This window comes from Echiichthys vipera (assembly GCF_963691815.1).
Source record: "Echiichthys vipera genome assembly, chromosome: 7".
Lineage (NCBI taxonomy): Eukaryota > Metazoa > Chordata > Actinopteri > Perciformes > Trachinidae > Echiichthys > Echiichthys vipera.
The window spans coordinates 20,851,950-20,864,485 of record NC_139832.1 but is presented as its reverse complement, the minus strand read 5'-3'; the positions used below and the strand labels follow the sequence as shown (position 1 = coordinate 20,864,485).

The 12,536-nt window shown below is 40.2% G+C and overlaps 1 protein-coding gene across 16 annotated transcripts in view; it reads left to right on the top strand.

Annotated features, from left to right (window-relative positions):
* mical3a (microtubule associated monooxygenase, calponin and LIM domain containing 3a) overlaps positions 1–12,536 on the top strand; it is a 96,395-nt gene that overhangs the window by 20,191 nt on the left and 63,668 nt on the right. For 15 of the 16 annotated variants that reach the window (XM_083917437.1, XM_083917441.1, XM_083917438.1 and 12 more), the window contains exon 1: positions 6,658–6,800. The exons of the other annotated variant lie outside the window; for it this stretch is intronic. The gene's annotated coding sequence lies outside the window, so the exon portion shown is untranslated. Of the gene's footprint in view, positions 1–6,657; positions 6,801–12,536 lie in introns of those variants that run through there. 16 annotated transcript variants of the gene reach the window in all.

Below are 12,536 nucleotides of genomic sequence, written 5' to 3'. Positions count from 1 at the left end.
AAAGAGTCGCCTTGACTTCTTAACCTTTTCACTTCTAGGGAAGGTTGAATTTATAGCCTAGCAGTTCACGGACACAGTAAATGGCAAGCAGTGTGAGAAATGGATCCAGTGTGGCCACACCCTCACCACTGCTGCTGTTTCAGTCCTCACACCACCCTGGTTTGAGGTCTCCTAAACACATACAGTTAAATTTAGACTGGCTCAGACTGACCACAGACACAGTCAGATCTCCTGAATACTGACCTCATTGTCTGCCATGTCTCTCCTCTGCGTTGTGTGTTTTCACTCAGTAGCTTTTGTTCATTGGCTTTAATACCTCTGTTGGACCTCTACCATCACACAAACACCACTCTCTTTCCCCTAATTTCTCCCTCTACCCATAATGCTCAGGGGCAGCAAACTGGCGTCAATGTACGTAGTGTTTGCACAGAGTTAGCGCTCATCAGAATTTAGTGTTCAAAAAATGGCTGGATTCATGTTACTTACGTAAGATACTAATGGGATTCTGGAAATACCTTTTTCAGATGTCACTTGTTTTGACTGAGAGGGTTCAAATTGGGTTTATCTGTGGGTATAAATTACCTTCTGTATAAAAGCTCCAGGATCTCAGTGGTCTGTCTTAGTGGGAACATCAGATATTATATTTAAACATTTTTGTACACATTTATACATGTTTGTTGGATTTAGTTAGAGCTACTGTACCAATATTTTGGCAGTTAGTGTGACAGTGTTCATGTTACTTATTTATCTATTTATTTTACTTTTGTTTACATTATGATTGCAGCGAAATCAAAGTTTCCAGGTAGTGTTATCATCGTTTTTCTGCACGCCACAATAAACAAATTGTATCAATATGCTTAAAACTTGCCCTCACCCTAAGCTAGTCTCCATCTCGTCTCAGAATTGGAGGGCAAGCACTTTGTCCTGGAACCGGACATAAAATACATTTTTGCTGAAAAATCTTTAAACAAATTTTTTCTCACTATCGGATTTCTGTGTTAATGACATTTCCAAGAGCACTCATGTTTGCAAGTTTAAATTGTCTCAGAGTAACATTGCTCTGCAGCAGTACCCCTGCTCACTCTGTCTCTCCTCCTGCTCTGCAGCCCAGTGCTCAGTGGCCCGTAACAGGTTCCTGATGGCAGACCATAAACATGATGATACCACCATTAGTATCCCTGCTCTCATCATCCCCTTCACCTATAAATGCTCACAGTGAGAAGGCAGAGAGAGTATGAACTGTATATAAGGCTTAATGAAATTTGGGGAAATACCCCAGTGATAACCTTGATACAGGATACCACCTGGCACTACATTCTCTATATCAAAGATTTATTAGCTGGGGCCCATGTACTGTCATGTTGTGTCAGTCCCTGTTTAAACTTGCTTCAATCTACAGTCTGTCATAACTCAGACCACCATGGTAACATGCAGGCGTAAACATGTAGAGAGTTCTGCTCCACCTACTGTAGTGTTGACTGCATTGAAAATGTGCGTATAATGATTCACTGATTCTAAAATCCGTTATTTTACATCATTTTAAAAAATGTGTGATGATTTAAATGGGAAGGACGAAAGCATTGGGAAAGCAACATAGACTGTATGTGAAGATTAACAGCATCATAAAAGTCTTTGTATATAGTCTATAAAGAGAAACTTGAGACCTTGGAGAGTCACTCATTATTGCATTTTATTAATTATATATTTTGCTTGGTGTAGAGAAACAGATGGCTTTAGAGACAGTGGTGCATGTTTTATTAATGAAGCTCAGTGGCCAGTAGCATTAGAGGAAAAATGGCTGCATAATGCACTGCTCTGGTGTACTTTGGAGTGCGATGTTTGAGCTACATTTCTGATGATTCAGACAGCCTCTGTACATCAGTAGATTGGGATCAGAGAATAATACAGATCTAATAAAAATCTGAAAAGAGTAACTTGTTTTTGGGGAATTATGCATTAAATCCTCTTTGTAGGTTTTTTTAAATTAAAAAAAGAATATTTTACACAAAGAAGAGGGAGCTTTTTTGGGGTGTTTTCATTTTAATCCCACATATTTGCTTTATTTAAAAGAATATGTTAAAAAACCGAAGACATTCATTAGACACAGGCCAGAGGAAGGTGGGTATTTCTTAAGTTGGGTGTATAAATGCTGTGCACTGAATGTGGTGATACGCCCAGAGCGGACAGGATTGTTGTCCATTTTCAACTGAGCAAAGTGTCCAAATGTCAGTAGCTATTGTTGTCCATCAGGAAATGAAGGTTACACACATGAAAAAAAACGTAAAATGGGCGAAAATATATATTAAAAAAAATAATAATAAGGTGGTCACCAACTTTGAGAACTGTGTCTACTCCGGATTAGTGAGACATATTTTTGAGTTGCTCAATACATTGCAAAGGCAGCACATGACATCAGCTCAGGAAAAACAAATCTCACAGAACAAGATCATTTCTCATTTCTGGCTGAACTGGACCAATCCCAGACCGTTACACAACAGTCTGGACAACAAGCCTGGACCATGATTACTCATGTCATCATTGGGAATGAGCGTGAAATTGACAGAGACCTACTTTCCCTCGAATGGGATGTAAAACGCTCTCTTCTGAAATATTTTATTGCCTCAATGAACATGGGAAGTTTTTTTTCTTTCACTCAACAGCTAAATGCTGCTTTCATTTGCTGCAGTTCTTGTGCCAAGTTTTCCCTCAACTTTCAAGTCTGTAAAACGCTTGTAAAATGTATGACAGCAGGGCGCTTATCATTATGCAGTTATGGCAAATAGGCTGCTCAGCACATGCCAATGGTGCGTGTTGTTTTTGTAATTTTATCATTATTGAAGCTACACATAAAGCTAAGTGTGCAGCAGTTATGTAATCTCTTAATTCAGGAAATACTTTCAGGTCATTTATGAGTGGGAACAGAAACAGCAGCCTGCCTCTGGATCCGTCTAAGTGACCGAAGGTCCCATTGTTTTACTGTTTGAATGTTTGCCTCTCGTGCATTATGAATATTACTGCATCTAAGAGTGAATAGTAGCAGTCATGCTTCTATCTGGTTTCTGCAGTGCTATAAATGGCTCCCTGCAGGCCCCCGAGAAGAGGTTGAATTGTGGAGGTCAGCAGGTCAAGCCGCCACATATGGGTGCTCTTGTATGTCTTGTAACAGTTGTGTTATTTCTGTATTCTGGCCCCCTGGCAGTTTGGAGTGCATTTTTAGTGGCATTGCAGATGAGAGTGAAGTGTGGGGACAGCTTAGCCAGAGCCAAGCCCGACATCTCAGATCAGCAAGTTGGAATCCAATACGTCCATCAGTCAAGTAGAATCATCCTTGACCTTCTAATAGCTCAACTCCAGCTCAACCCCACCTTAAAGAGACACCCATTGTGTCTGTGTGTGCTTGCAGGCGGCCTGAGTCAGGATCCCTCCCATTTGTGAACCGGTGGGCGTGTGACATCACCCCCCATCGACCCCCCCGCCCATTCCCTCTTTCCCTCCCTCCTTCCTTTAATGCGTCAGCCCAATCAGCAACCAGGGAGATACGGTCACGTGAGAATCCCCCCCAGTCTTGGTTACCATGTCAACGAGCACTGGTCCAGGCAGCATCTTGCTGTGGTGAGAAGAAAGGGGGGAGAAGGCAGGAGGAGAGGCAGAAAGAGACGGGGAAAGGGAGGGAAGAAAATAGAAAGAGAACAAATCCCAGCCCAAGGAATATCTTGTGCCTGTCTTCCTCTGTGCAGTAAGTACTTTGCCTTTATCCTCCTCTTTAATCAGCTTCATCATAGGTGAATGAATGGAGATTTGATGCAGTCCATTGTCATCTGTATTAGACAATGTGATTTGGCAGATGCCTTTGAAGTTTTCAGGGATGACATCATGTTTAATTCCTTTGTTATGTTGGGAATGTGTGCAGCCTTCCTCACCTTAGGTAGACAGCCCTTTGTCTGCATGCTTCAGCGTCCACGGATCATCGGTGAATGGCTGATGACGAACCTGTGTTTGTGAACAGAGGCATGGTGGGAACCAAGATGCTCAGCGCAATTAAAAGCGGTTTCATAATGTGGCGAAACTCTCTCTGATGTATTGTGAGCCAGCAGAGAGCCATCCTGCTCCAATATCCTGATCCCTGGTCCTTTTTTTCCCCCCTCCACATTGCTACCCTTCCAAGTCTGTCTTCCTTTCTCTCTCTGTCATTTTCACCCAAGAACACCCGGTTGACATCCTGCGTCCCCCTGTGGTTTGTTTAATTAGCATATCAGTTAAAATCCAACTAGGACAGCTTGTTCTAATGGGAGACCTCATCATATGTGGAACATCCTTGTGTTGGCGGAGACAGTATGTATTCTTGGCTGCAAGTCCTCTCACAGTTAAAATGATGCTGTTTTTAGTTAGCATAGCGAACCTCATATTAGTATCACAGTAACAGATGTGACGCAATGTTATCATTTTCAGTTACATAAGAAAGAGCTACATGTTTTTATTATAAACTTTATCTTTCAACTGAATGACTGACTAACATGATAAAATTAAGGACTAGTTGTTTTGAGTTGCAACTTGCAAGAAATTATAGTGCCATTATGCACTTATACAGGTATGCAGCAGTACAGAGCCCAATTCACCTTATGCTACTGGCGGAAGTGAGAAGTTTAAAGTTTTGTTTTTTGTTACCACCCTAAAAGAAAACATTACATAACCCTCATAATAAGCAAGTCTGGAGCACATACACCAAAGACAGACATTGCCTGTGAAGGGGTAATGGAACTTATCTCTGGCAAATTACATTTCCCTGCTGAACCAATTCTATATGACCTTTCTGGGTAATGGCATTATCGTGTGCTTAATTGAATTCATATTCCTGTACATCTATTTTATCTATAATTACATATTTAATAATATAATTTCCCTCCTCCCTCTACAAATATGTATAGGACAGATGTTTTGAGCCTGTGTTTTAAATCCACTGTCAAATGATAGAGTCTGTTGAATGAACATACTTATTAAGCACTGATCCTTCCACGTGGCTGTCTTAGAACTTAAATTTACACAACTTGTTTTCGAGGGATTACAAATGCCATGTGTCTCTGTGTGCTCTCAAAGAACAGCCACAGAGGTCTATCTGAACAGTCACAGGAGGTGACGGGAAGGTGTCTGCCTCGCTGGAGGCTAAAGAGGGAGAGACTGACTTGTGCAGAGCTCTGATAGCAGCAGAATGGTTCCTCCTTCCAGCATTGTGCTCAGATTAAAGCCTGTTTCTGGTCTTAAGTAGTAATTCTGTTTTAAGTAGTCATATTTTGAGATTTCTCAGTTTTTGCGAGCCTGTGATCCAGTTGTGAAGCAGTGACTGATAGTTGAGTAGGTTTTACGAAGGGCCTGCAAGTCATTGACCTTTCCTTTGAATCATCGAGGACATTTAGGGTAATCTTTACAGCTTCTGGATTTGCTGTCTGGATTGCTCTGGCCGTGATGTGTACAATATGTTTCTGTAATGTGAGCATAAGTATTGGATTGTGTTGTGATTGAGACAGAACAAAGCAGTGTATTAGTGATGCATATTTCTGTCTGTGGGAAGCAGCCAAAGACTCACTATACTGTTTTCCATGTGATGTCTTACTATTTGAAAGCGATTGTTTGAAACTTATAATTTTCCCAAGTGGTAATCTTAAGTGGTTTTCCGCTAAGGGAAACTTCAGATGGTCTAAAACCACGGCACAATCCATGTCTCTGCTTTGTTAGAAAACAAACAAATGGGCTTTGGAATTCAGTGGGAATTATATATTTTAAGATTCCATACAGTGGAAAAGACGGTTGCAGACAGACCCAACAAACTCATTGAGACATATAAATTACATCTGACTTTATGTCACGCAAACAATTACACGCTTTTACATGCTTTTACAGAGGAAACCAATGGGTACCACAAACACTGTGTTCAATGAATTACTCTGATCATTTAATTTAGAAATCAGAAACACTGATCAAACTGAAGCAAAGTGATTGTAAGTTTAAGTAAGAACACAATTTTCTTTTAATTTGATCATACTGAAATCTACTTGACTCATCATTCATTGTTCAGTGTAATCATTAGTACTAATAATGAATCACCAAGCTGTCTTTAGAGCCATCAGTTGTTTACATTAACCCGTCTAAAGGTTAACTCAGTATTTGTTTAGGGTGTACAGTCACACACAAGATATCAAGGAATACTTTATAGTCAATCAGAATTGTAATAAAATCTCCGCAGTTCGGTTATCATGTAAAATACCGCCCGCCTTTCCCTGTTGTGTAAACCAGCGCTAATGTTTCTGACACCATGTGAAGGCAGCAGTACTGCTGCGTCATGTTGGAGGAGACCAATCGGATTAAACTGAGTTAAAACACGCAGGAACACTCCAAGGAGTAACGGGGGTTCACACCTTAAATATTACAATAAATCCCGATATATTCTATCATAACACAATACCATGACAAAAAACACCGTTTAAAAGTATATTGCAGTCACGTTCACAATTAATTATTGTGAAATTAATAAGCGTGCGTGTTTTGGTAAATTGTTGTTATTTATAGACTTACTTGCTCCCCCCTCCTGGTCGTGGTTTGGTTTCGACCGATCCCTCTCTGTCAGTTTCAAGTTGCGCCTTCTCCTCTGCTGTACTGTGAAGCTTCGTGCTCTGGCCTTAACGAGCACTACCCACTCAAATAATACACCGCCAATGTGGGTTTTTACGGAGATATCTGGGTCTACACACGGACATGTGTTCATTCCCGCCATGTACGAGTGGATTATAAACACACAGGATTCAGAGGTAAGAAGAAATGCTCCTCCGTCCCGACAGCTTGACGAACACGGTGCATTTTGTAACGTTACCCTGGGGATCCGCGGACTGCACCTCTGCACGTTTGGGAATGTCACGGTCTGGTGGTTTTGTTAGAGCAACTAACCGTTTAACTACACTGTCCTCTAATGGACTTGACATTTTTTTTTTAAATCTGCATTTTACGTTCACATTGCAGTAATGGTGCGTCAGTGGTCATTTGCCATATTTTAATTCAGTTCAGCTATCAGCCTGTTACAGACCGCCCGTGGAATGTCTTAAGTTACCCGCAAAATATCCTCATCTTGGACACGATTATATAGTTTTAAAGCTTTTCCCCATGGAAGTGTGTTTTTATTTTATTGACAAATCCTGAATGGGTATTATTGAATGAGCAGGGCACATACTAATACAGACACCTTTGTGAAGGGTAGCCTACTTTTGACAACATAGTCATAACTGAACTGGGTAAAATATCTGTTAAATATATGTACTTGGTTTGACTGACAGGAGAGGATACCTGTTGTCATGGTAATTTAGTGATTCTATTTTTATGGAACATTTAAATTATTATTATTATTAAATTATACTTTTCAAACATGTTAATAGTACATAATAGTAGAATAAAACAACATAAGTAGTTCCAATGTTGTGTTAAAAGCCACTAACATGCAATATGTTTGTATAGGATGATGTTTCTAGTTGAAGGCAAAGAGTGTGACATTGATAATTTCACCAGTGTCAGAGTGTCATCTCTCTCTGGTGCCGTCATCGAAGAGGAGAAACTGGATGAGTTTTTAGTATTGCATTCTGTTTTCATACTGTTATCTAAGTCACAAACTGAATTACGCATTATGTCCAAGGCAAGAAAGGTGACTAGCAGTGATGGTGTTGCTGCTTAAAGAGCCTGGGAGATGTTGTTTTCATGCACCTGATTTGTGCCAAGAGGTCTTTCGTGTTACACTGTAAGATGTTTTGCATCATGTTATAAATCACAAAGTCATTCAAATGATCTTGCTGGTGCATGATTTCATTTGCTGTGCCTGTTTTTGTTAAGTGACTACACACTGACTTCAACAACAGCAACAATGCAATATTATTCCAGCTGACCCAGATCGAACCATACGTCAACATACAGCAACAAGAGCAAGTCTGTGGCTTAGTGGAGCGGTAAGGTCCTGACCTGACAGGACAGAGACTCTTATCCTGTCTCAGTAGAGTGATGGAGCATTTGTTATATTGATCAGTGATATTGACCTTTGTTGGATTTCCCTTCACCTCAATTTTTGGGCTGTATTAGCTTCAGTGCCAGACTTTGGACATCTTTATTGGTCACAGGGTGTAGCAAGGCAGACAGACCTTAATTGGGATGTGCTGCCGCATGTGTTATAACTCACAGTTTCCCTCTTAAGAGATCAGGATGTGGAGAAGAGGAGAAGGAGGATGTTTGCTTGGCTGCTGACTCAGCACAAGAAAGGACTGGAGAAGGCTGTGGTCTGTTTTTTAAGTTAGATGCAAGGACAGTTTTTTTTAATCAGTCTGACATTTGCATTTTTAGTGGAATTATTTCCCGGACTTGCAATGAATCGTTTATGATTTTAACTTTATCAAATCTCTATTCGAAAATCACTTTACTATTATTGAACAAAATTAGAGTACATGCAAGAGGCTAGAATGTATTTTTTTAAAGTAAAATAATCACAGTGGTAGTAGGGCTGGACGATATGGCCAAAATCTTTTATCTTGTCTCTTAGCATGTTTTCTGAGAATTCAATAAATAAATACTTTGTATAAATAGGTAAACGCCTGTTTTTATACTCCTGTGTGAATTTGATACGTAACATAGATTATACTGAGTGTTATCTCATTTTATTAAGAACTGTAGTGCAAAATATAAACTCAAAATATTTCACATAGTATTTCATAGTATGTGTTTGTTGTTATCAATTTTAACAACGCAATTGTGTATCACGATAATTCAAGATATGATTTTATCACAATACGATGCCATTGAGAGATGATAAACGATCATATTGATATATTTCTTCAATTCAGTGGGAGTCGAACCCACGGCCGCTGACTCAAGGACTCGAGTAAATCCTTTCAGAAACAGAACCTCCGCAAAAGTACTCGTGTGAATTAGGATTTGAACCATTCGGTCTGATACAATTCTGAAAGTCTATAATAGCAGCACGACTAAATAATTGAATTCCCATTCAAGTTACTCGGGTGCTAAATCTGTGGAAGTATGTGCGCCTGCTCTATGGGCCACACAATGCAGAAGCAGTTCCGATCATCCTGGTATTGTTAGATGCGGTAGTTGAACTTTTTTGGTATCCTGTGCCACTGAGCAACTTTCATAGGAATGAACGCCTCGAACGTTGTATCCAGTTACCTTAATACATCCATGCAAATGGATGTTCATTTCATTTTTAAAAGCCAAAATTGTGATTAAAATTAATAGTCTACTAATTATTCAGCTTTGTAATAGATTAGATGAAACAGATATTCCCATCTCAGTTTCTGAACTAAATGTCCACAAAATATATTAATTAGGTTCGTCATGATAATCCAAAACCACAGTTTGATTTTAAGGTCACGATTTGACTAAATTTGAATTTTAAACAAATGTTTTTTAAGCACTGACAGTTTTGCCATTCTTACACAAGTCTTGATCTGTAAAGAGCAACAGATCGTTGGTTTTATGCCCTGACAACTAGCAAGACAATTTTGTCCTAGGTTTTTCCCAGCTCTAAAACCAGATATGGATGCAGATCTTCATGATGCAGTTGATTTAAAAATGAAGGTCTCTTTCTCTATTAGTCCATGTACAGTAGTCCAACACACCCGTGTCTTCTTATCACACCCTTCCATCCTTTTTGGAGACTAAACACCATTAAAATGCTGTTTCCTTATGACAAAATCTGCCCTGAAACAGCTGGTCATAAAAGGAATGAGGCCGATTTGACTTAAGAACGTGATTTTCAAAACCATCAAGGCCCTCCACTGCATCCGTTTAAAGGTAGTGTGGATGTGTTATGTGTGGAAGGGAAAGTGAAGCTGAGTCACTCTGACCTTCCAGAGAGACAGAGAGTTCTGCTGTGAGAGCTGTGACCCCCCATGACCCTACAAAGTACCACAGATTTGGAAAATGCACTGCTAGATGAAAGGACAGAAAGGAAGTCCTCTGAAGGCAGCTCCGGAGTAGGACTGCTGTGTCATGAGCGGCTGGATGTTCCCAAACTGTCAGGTTTAGCCAAGAGGTCTGTTGCTGTGGTTGGCTCCTCAGAAGCTGTCTGGCCTTCACTGATGTCCAACCACCATGAATATTGTAGTCTGTAGTAAGTCCTTAAAAGGACTCTGCAAGGAGATTGCTAATAGCATGCTCTTAACTGTAGGTTGTGTTATGCACCAAGCACTTACTGTAAGGAAACCAGTGTTTTGAAGGACTGTCACCATTGTTCAAACTGTGTCCTTTACTAAATGAGGTCATATGATGATTAGCGTGTTCCTGAGAGTTGAGTCAGACAGACATCGTAAAAGCCAACAGCCTGATACAAGCCATTTAGATACCATTAAGGTTAGTAGGTAACTGCTTTCATCTGAAAACATACCCATGACATCATTCTGATCCCATTTCCTAAATTGGTATCTGCCATTCTCCCTCCTCCCTACCAATACTTGTGTATTTGTTGCAGCTCAATGTCGCATTAAAGACTTACTTCTTGGCTGTTTCTTGTACAGTACCTTGCAGGTCAGAAGTAGACCAGTGTGATAAATGCATTCCTGAAGCAAATGAGACTGTTTACATTTGCCAGTCTGCTGACCCTTGAACAATACAGCAGAGCCTCGCAATCTTACTTTCCCCTCTGTGTGTGTGATGAATGACATTGATTGTAGGGCTAAATGTTAAATGCAGGACTCATACGAAGTAATTGTTTCAACTTCAGCAATGTTTTTTTCTAGTGTGGCTGTAAAACCAGTATAAAAACACAATTCATACAGTAGGTGACTCATGAATTGCACCCCTTACGTGATATCTTCCATGTATCAAATCCTTCCCATCAAAGTTCCAGTGAACTTTTATCCAAATCATCGCAGGTTAATAGTCCTTTAAATGGAACTTGCCTTGTGAAAGGTGATGCTTATATTGAAGAAACATCACCTAGCCCAGCACTTTCCCTCAGCTGTACTATGAGTTTCAGTCCTTTTTTAGCCCAGTTACCTGTAGCTACCTATTATGTAGCTACAGTGCGAGTTGCTGGTCCACCTACAGCGTATGCTTAAATGTATGCTTTCTTAAACAAGAAAAAAAACCCTTAACTGAGCTTTAAGGAGGGGCTGAGCAAAACTTTGAGTACCAGCTTGACACAAAATGTGAATAACTGGTTCACCTTAAAGGTTGGTGAGCCTGGACTGTTGTTGCTAGCTTCGGGGCTAACATTAACTCCCTTCACTTTAATAAGCAGCCAGCAAGCAAGACACAGGCACTTGGCTATGTTCACAACTCATCTCTCTCTTTCTCTCTCATTACACACATAAATACACACTTGTTTAACACATTTAAGTTTAAAAATCATGTTAAGAATACTTAAGTCATCTGTGCTGTGTGAATGACATGTCAGCTTTTTTCCCCGGTCCGCTGCACTTTAGCTTGTTGTCAACGTTATATTCTTCTAAAACATTTAGAAACTTTTACACTGAAATGACATTCACTGACATTCAAGGTATCATACAATATCACAGCCTTATTGGCTAAGCTGTTTTCATTGTTAAACGAGGAACAGATGGATCTGCCTCTGCTACCTATGCTGTTATTCTATAAGTTAGCGGATACTATTCACCATCACCTCACTTATTGAAGTTGAACTCTGGGATGATTAATTAACCATGTCTCTGTTCTCCAGTAGACGAGAGTCTACTAACCACAGGTGTTTCCAAGTGTCAGGGCAGTGTAGTCCAAAAGATTCAATGAAACTAAACAGGTCTTATTCTTCTAACACATCTTTTTATCCTGGAACAGCTTGTCCTTTTCAGCTATCAGGCTTTAGGAAGCGTCGAACAGCTGCTCAGCCTATAGCCACAAACCTTACTCTTATGTTGGGCCCTTTCACTCCAGTTAACCGTCCATTCCCTGTAGACTCTTGAGACCACATCATATTTCACATTCAGTCTCTGGTTGTGTGTGGAGGGGCCCCGGGGCCTTGTTATCTGCCTATCTGGACAACACATGACTTCTTCTGTGGCAGGCCTGATGGAGAAACAAGCCCACTAAATGTTCTTTCCCATAAGAAAGTAAACAAATCTGTTCTTTTTTTGTATCAGAATGGGGCTGGATGTTATGTGTTGCCAGCATCAACCATAACTACCTTTTCACCCCTTTGATTCAGCCTGTGAGTCTAATCACCTTAGTATTATTATGGGAAGATAGTTGGAGGGCTTGTGTTTATGTCCCCATGAGGCTATCTGCTTTATTATACTGATGTTAAGCTCACACCTGCTTCATATAACACCTGTTTAAACCACTTCCCAAACACTAGGTGAAACGAGAGTTTGGTTAATATCTCTGCATTTAATGCAGAGCTGTAGACGTAATGTTGTTAGCATAGCTTAGCATAGTGGAGGCAGAGGGAAACGGTTAGCTTGGCTATGTCTGAAGTTCAAAAATACACCTACCAGCACCTCAAGAACTCACCTACAATAGTTACATGTTGTACTGTATTGTGT